The following is an 8,061-nucleotide window of genomic DNA, read 5'->3' as shown; positions in this document are numbered from 1 at the left end:
GATAGGGTCTCTTATTTGTTGTTGGCTAGCTGGCCCAGGAGCTTCTGGGAATTTGTCCCTGCATCCCATCTTGTCACAGGAGAGTCACATGCCACCTTTTGCAGCTACCTGGAAACAGAGTTGTCAGTTACTGGAGAAAGGTGCCCATCAGGTTCCTTGTGGAATGTACCTTTCTGGGAAGGGCATGGCGCTCTTGGATCTTTTTAAAGATATGGGCTGCTTTCTTATTGGTGTTGCAAGCGTGCATAAGGAGGGTGCCTGGGGTAGGGACAGGAGCACTTCTTAATCCACTAGGAAAGACAGCCATCACCCTTGGGGGTGGATGAAGTTCCCTTTTCTAGCCTTCTGGGTGGGATGTCCCTGTCCTCAGGACCTTGGTGGGGCCTAGGGAGGTTTGGTCCTGGGGTACCACACTCGGGAAAGAGTACCACAAATGGCACCAAGGGCCCTGCTGCAGCCTCTCACAGCATCCCAGCCTCACCCCTGCAACAGTAGTAGACAGTCTCTGCCAACTCCTAAGGGATGTGAGAAGGTGACCTGCTATGCGTAGCCCCACCTGCAGGGAACCAGTCAATCCCAGGCCTCTTAGTTGCAACCTAGGGAGGTGAGGAACCAGCCTTGGCTCCGGGGACTCCCTGGAAGCACATTGAGAGGCTTGGGTTTGCACAGCACCCAAATAACTGCCAAGGGAGCCGCATGCAAGGCAGTGCCAAGGGCTGAGCTGCGTGAGACATCTGATCCAGGGGCCTTACCCAGCCTCCTTATGTTGGTATTATAGTCTCACTTCCAAGGCTGGAGAAAAAACGATGTTCTCAGATTAGCTGCCTCTTCCAAGCTGCCCCACTCCCACCACAGATGGAAGGGAGAGTCCAGCCTGCTACTTTTCCCCCAAAACCAGTCTTCTGGCTGGTCCTTGATGGCCCAAGCTCAGTGCCCAGAATGCTAGTAGCAGGTGGTGGTTGGTGGTTTGACTAGTGTGAGGATGGGTGCAACTGAGAAACCTCGAGACTGGCCACAGTTAGCCGTCCCATGTGCATTCTCCTCCTCAACACTCTTCTAAAGAGGCTGGGAACCTGGAGACTCCAGTGAGCACCTCTTACTCTTACAGCCAGAGTTCCCAGGGGCACCTGCTAGGCTTTGCAGACACTGACCCTCTTCCTTGATTCTCCACGTGTCCTCTGGCTTCCATATCCTTCTCTTTCCCAGCACTGTTAGAGTTGGAAGTTGCATGTTGGTGTGGGATGGTATCTACTCATTGTCCATTTCCCATGTGACACACTAGGACCCCCCTTCCAAGGATGAGGACATCCAAATTTTTTTATTCATCACTATGTCCTGCTGTGTGGCAGAGAGAAGTCATAAAGGGTGATGAAGAACGACCCAGCTATGTGTTGGCTTTGGACCCCTCTCCTCCCTCCTGACTGGAGGGCGAATCAGGCTGATGGCAGTAGAATTTGTGACATGGTGACGACAAGTCACTAGGGACATGGCCTTTGGATGCTCTGAGACAGAACTTACACGCTGGGAGTAGGGGATACCCTAGAAGCCACAGGCTTCCAAGAGTTGTGATCCACGTTCTGACAGTCTGGTGGCAATTCTAGAAATAGAATGTATCCCTGGTCCTGCCATTCATGTCCTTTTATCAGGTGCTGTTGTGGTTTATCTCTGAATGACAGAGCTGCCCACATGAGCCAGAACCGGAAGATGTGGCCATGGGGCCGTAATCTCTGCTCTGCCCCTTCCTCTTCCGTCATGACGCTCTGATTTCTGATTCTCTCTGTCTCTCTGTCTCTCTCTCTCTCAGATTTATTTATTTATTATGTATACAGTATTCTGTCTGCATGTATCCCTGCAGACCAGAAGAGGGCACCAGATCTCATTTCAGGTGGTTGTCAACCACCATGTGGTTGCTGGGAATTGAACTCAGGACCTTTGGAAGAGCAGACGGTGCTCCTAACCGCTGAGCCATCTCTCCAGCCTCTTCCCCGGTTTCTGCTGGTAGACTGTATGGGACCTCAGGCTCCATCTCTCATTTCAGTCAAGCATGCTCCCTCCCATTCTCATTTCTACGGACCATGTAGACAGCTTCTACCTGTGGACAGCTTGGCCCACCCTTTGGAGGTGGCTGCTAGTAACAGAGGCAGAGAGCCATGCTTGCTAAGAGATGAAGATGGGCGACACTTAGGTTCACGGTGGGAGGGGACAGTATTTGGAAGCTGAGTGCCCAGGAGACAGGCTCCTTGATGGATCATCTTAGCAGCCATTGAGTCAAAGAGGCAACTGGAACCATCACCAGGCTCAGGTGGAAAATGATACCTACATATGGGTGAATGTTGAAGGAAGTGCTGCCTCCTGGAAGTTCTCCAGAAATGCAGAGTTCTGGGGTCACCCATTGAGATTTTCCTTCAGAAGGACTCGGCAGGGGCCCTGGGCTCTGGAGATGCTGTGTAAGAACCCTTGCTGGCCAAACCTAGTGGCTCAGGCCTGTAACCCCCTAGGGGGAGGTCAAAGTGGGAGGATTTTAAGTTCAAGGCTTCACTGGGCTATAGAGTCAGTTCCAGGGCAGCTGAACAATTTAGAAAGACTCTTGTCTTCAAATGAAAATATAAAACAGCTGGCAGGTATAGGTCAGCAACCTAGAGCTTGCCCTGGGTTCAATCTCTAATAATGGGGAAATTAAAAAAAAACCCCAAACTTTGGCTAAGCCCTGACCACAAACATCCCCTAACTGAGGACAAGACACTCTCCAAAGCAGGAGCTGAGCACGTAGGAGATTTGAGTAACAAGTGTTGTATGGCTCCAGGCTGAGGAGAACCTTCTAGAAATGTGGAAGTATGATTCAAATGTTCTGTGGGGTTTAACGTCGATTTATAGATAATGTTACTTTTCTCCAGAAACATGACAGGACAAATGTGTCATCCTCTTTCCCAACAAGGGGAGGGAGGAGCCAGCATGACCTCTCTGCCTGATTTGTGTTCTGTGACAGAATGCCCTGACAGAGAGCAGCTCAGGGAAGAATGGTTGGTTTTTAGCTCACAGTTCCAGTTTACAGCCCGTTACTGAGGGGCATCACAGCAGCGGGGACCTTGAGACAGCTGGTCACATCACACCCACAGCCAAGAGGACCAAGAGAATGAGTGTGCACACGCTTGCCATTTGAAAACTAGAATCCTCATGAAATATTCCAACCATTCAGCCAGTGGACTGGTCCAGGCTCTGTTTCTTCAGGCCATGGTGTTGATTCTTGTGTATCCTTAGAAGAGAGCTACCACACAAGGATCCCACTCCTTTCTCTTCAAGGAATCAGGGATTTTTAAAGGAGAGATCCATCCCAGCATGTATTGTACAGAAGAGGATGAGAATGTGGAGTCTGAGACACCAGGATATAGTTTTGTGGGTTTTTTTTTCATACTCTTCGGGGGTCCCACACCTCGTTCCCAAATAAACACATGGAGACTTATTCTTACTTATAAATGCTTGGCCTTAGCTTGGCTTATTTCTAGCCAGCTTTTCTTAACTTAAATTATTCCATGTACCCTTTGCCTCTGGGCTTTTACCTTTCTCTATCCTATGTACATCTTTTTCCTTTTTACTCCATGGCTGGCTGGGTGGCTGGTCCCTGGCATCCTCCTCTCCTTCTCCTCTTGCTCCTTCTCTTCTCTCTTCTATTTATTCTCTCTGCATGCCAGCCATGCCTATCCCTTCTCTCCTGCCTAGCTATTGGCCTTTCAGCTTTTTATTAGACCAATCAGGTGTTTTAGACAGGCAAAGTAGCACAACTTCACAGAGTTAAAAAAATGTAACATAAAAGAATGCAACACATTTTTGCATCATTAAACAAATATTCCACAGCATAAACAAATGTAGCACATTTAAAACTAATATTCCACAACAGCAGAAGGCTTGGGGATTGGGTGCCCAGGCCAGTAGCTGAAGGGCCACCAATGGACACCAGGCTGAGCTCTCTGTTGAGGGATCACACGATCTAGCCTCAACTAAGATCTGTCCTGTATGCTGTGTCGTGTCTGGGGTCATTTGGCGGTTGGGTGTGATGTCACATCAATGCAGTTCAAGCTGCACACCTTCCTGAAATGCCCACAGCTTACCTTCCCCAGGGGCAAGTTTCTCAGTGAAGACAAGAAGGGACAGGACTCACCTTGACTTCAGAGCTCAGGATTCAGTGAAGGAGACAGACCACTCACTGAAGAGGAAAGTACACGAGTGTTTTGTCCCCAAGACTATCCTGAGGGCCAGTACTTTGTGGGAAGGGCTCACAGAACTCCCAAAAGCTGATGCACTCACAATTGCAGCTTATGATAGTGAAAGGAAAGATTAAAATCAGCAAAAGCCACGGGAGTGTAAAGGACAGGTACATACAAGAGACGCCAGATGCAAGCTTTCAGGGTCCTGCCCCCAAGGAGTCCCAGCTTTATTCTCTTATCAGTGATGCATGACAGTATGTGCAAAGTTGGCCAGATGAACCTTGGCGTTCAGAGTTTTTCTTGCAGGTTGGTTACAGGACCTTGACCATTCATATGACTGATGAGTTATTTAGCTACTGGCCCCTTGGTGACTCTGGCATATGCTGCATGGCTCAAGGCCTCCACTCTTAGCTGTATTGGCAGTATGAAGTGTCTGGACGGCCCAAGGCTCCTAGTAAACGTGGACACTCTTAGTAGGCAGGATGTAGCCAGGGTTTAGAGGCGATCTCCAGGGAGCTGGTTAAAAGCCAGACCTTTCTTTGGAGTGTGTCAGCCCTTCTCATTTTCACACTAGTGTGCACCACAAACCTGGTGTCTGATTGGATGTGGGTATGCAAGAGGAAGGAAGGAGAGGCCAGAATGGTCCTCCAACTTCTGGATGGCTTGGGATGGACATAGAGAAGGTGGTGCTGAGTGGACCCCTGGCTCATGGAATAGTTTACAAATGACCGATTTTAGTTCCTCTTAGAGCATAGGCACACACTCAGTTAACTGCTTAACAATGAATGTCGGGAAAAAAAAATGGCATCAATTTCCCAGTATCTTCCTTCTCTGGCTTCTGTCCCCAGGGACATCTTGTTTTTTGAACGAGTCAATGGCTAGTCCAAGATGTGAGCTGCTCTATGTGAGCTCCCATCCTTAAGTTCCCAGAGAGAAGTCCAGATAACATGCATAGACCCTGTCCCTGAAGTTGGCAGAGGCAATCTCTCATTCATTATGTGTGATGGGACTTAAATGTGACCAAGGACAGCAGTGTCCAGTTAGTAGGGCAGAAGACCCTCCACCCGGAGTGGTCCTGCCTGAGGAGGACCTAGAACTGCTGAAAAGCATCCTACCAGAGAAGCACGGTTTCTTATAGGCTACCTCTTTCAAGGTAGCGACATCAGAAACCAGAGTGCTGCCTTCAAATGGGTTTTGCTTAATATAGTACCAGAACAGGGCACTGCATGTAACTCTTGTTATACTCCCTGGAGGGAGAAGTAAGGGAGAGAAACCGGGGAGTCGGAAAAGTGAGTGTTGAGAGCCACCTTCCCATCTGTGACATATTTCCAAGTAAATCATACCCATGCACAAATTTTCATTTCAGAACAATTCCAAAAAATACATAGAAATAGTCTCACTTGTAGGAAGCAGAGTTTCATTCTCCCTCGTGGTGTGTGGGCTGGACATAGTGAGTTGTTCCAAGGAACGCAATATGGAAAGTGAAAAACAGAAATTTCACAGTGGACAAACATAGGAGCACTGTCTTATCCCAGGGTCAAAGTTAACATCAGCTGTGGCGAAGTGTATTGACGTGGCATTTCTACAGGCTGCCAAACTCTTCATCTCAACCAAATCTCAAGAGAGCATCAGACCAAGCCAGACAAGGGTCCTCGAAGGCTTTCTACCACAGTGATAAAACAGCATGACCAAAGGCAACTTAGAGAGAAAAGGGTTTATTTCAGCTTATGATTCTCAGGTCACATGAGGGAAGTCAGGGCAGGAACTCAGGGGCAGGAGCTGAAACAGAAGCCATGGAGGAGTTGCTGCTTACTGACTGCTCCTCATGCTCAGCTTTCTTTCTTTCTCCTCCTCCTCCTCCTCCTCCTCCTCCTCCTCCTCCTCCTCCTCCTCCTCCTCTTCTTCTTCTTCTTCTTTGAGACAGGGTTTCTCTGTGTAGCCCTGGCTTCCCTGGAACTCACTCTGTAGACCAGGCTGACCTCAAAATCACAAAGATCTGCCTGCCTTTGCCTCCTGAGTGCTGGGATTAAAGGTGTGCACCACCACTACCTGGCTCATTTTGCTTTCTTATACAACCTGGGACCAGCTGCCCAGGACTGACACCACACCATTCTCTAATTAAGAACATTATCCAAATTTCCCAAAGGCCAACTGGGTGGGGGCATTTTCTCAATTGAGATCCCCTCTTTCTAAATGACTTCAGCTCACATTGAGTTGATATAAAACCAGACCGCACACTTAAGAACAATCCACAGAGCATCTGAAAAGCTGTCTTTGAACAGATAAAGTGAAGGAAAGCAAAGAAAGATTGAGAACCCATTACAGAGCACAGTAGGAGACAGGAAGAGGAAATGCAGTGGTTAGCCTGGACCAGATCCTAGAGGAGAGGGGGAGAGAGAGAGGGGGGGGGGTGAGTAAAAACCAGAAGAAAGCTTGGGGTTTAGTTACTAACAATGTTTCATTAATGGCTTAATTTTGCCACTTGTAGGATGGGAAAATATAAGATATAAGAACATGGGGAAGTAGGGCAAAGGTCTAGGGAACTCTGGGAAACATTACAATATCTCTGCAGCTTTTCTGTGAATTTAAAATTATTCCAAAGTAAGGTCTTTGTTTTAAAATGCACTTGGTGTTTTTATGGCCTCGGAGGAAGCTCTATTTTCTCCGAAGGGATTGTTTGAGGTTCAGCACTTGTCTGATTTGTTGATTGAACCCGGGCAGCTGCTGGCTTCAGGGGCAGTGGGCCGCCACCTTCCTTGCCCTCCATTGTTTCCTTTTCTAGCTTCTATAGTTTGTTCAGTTATGGTGGTTGATTGTATTAAATGGTTAAGTGTGTAGAACTTTGACATCAGCTAGACCTTCCTGATGATGCCTCTAGCTTAAATTGATTTTGTCACAGGCAGGAAAATGAGAGAGAGAGAGAGAGAGAGAGAGAGAGAGAGAGAGAGAGAGAGAGAGAGAGAACATTCATGCTAACCTCTTTGCCTTGAGATTTTGGTAACATGATCATGTAGTTCTGACAATCCAAACTGTTGATGGTTAAATTGGTTCAGGCCAGCTCTACAGGAAATGGTAGACATGAGCTTATGAGGCAAGGAGGCAAGGAGATCAGGAAACCGGAGAGCACCAGAGAAGTGAGTGACTTCTAGGGGGCTTAAATAAATGGAGAAACTGATCAGTCTGGGTGGATGCCAAGGCAATACTCCAAAATGTGCAGGCTAGCCTCCTGCCTCAACTGTGGCAAACTGTGGCAGGCCCAGGCTCCTCAGAAGTCAGAATACAACCAAGCGAACAGACCAGAAACAACCACCAGACCTGCCCTCTCATGAGCCCATCACTGAGCATCGATCACAAGCGTCTTCCTGCCCGTGAGATGCCCTCCCCTCTGACTGTCCATTACTGTTCCCAGAATTATTTAGAAGAAGCTAACAGAGTGTTCTCTGAGGTGGACCTTTGAAAATGGGACTGATTGAGGGTGCTCTGCTCAAACTCTCTTTGAGATTCTCTGGATAAGAGGCAATTTCAGTTGATAAGAACAATTGTCTCCACGCTCCAGCTCAGAGAATGCATTAATGCGTACTTGAAACTTCCAACACGAGGCTGTCTGTCTGTCAGGAGTGTCAAGCTATATATGATCAACTCCCTCCCGTCCCCCACACCGAGAAGAGGAACAAGTTAAATAAATGAAGTGGGAATTGTTTGGGTTCAAAGACAAGCGGACAGTTGTGATGTGATGTTTCTGCCCTCGATAGCTCCATGTTTGAGAAGGATCTTCGACTACAATGTATAATGACATTCTCACGGAAAGTAATTTTAGAGAATTCTTCTCCTCTGTGAAGCTAATTAGAGATGTTTATTG

Source organism: Onychomys torridus, chromosome 14 (genome assembly GCF_903995425.1).
Source record: "Onychomys torridus chromosome 14, mOncTor1.1, whole genome shotgun sequence".
Taxonomy (NCBI): domain Eukaryota; kingdom Metazoa; phylum Chordata; class Mammalia; order Rodentia; family Cricetidae; genus Onychomys; species Onychomys torridus.
Note: the sequence above shows the minus strand (reverse complement) of the source record.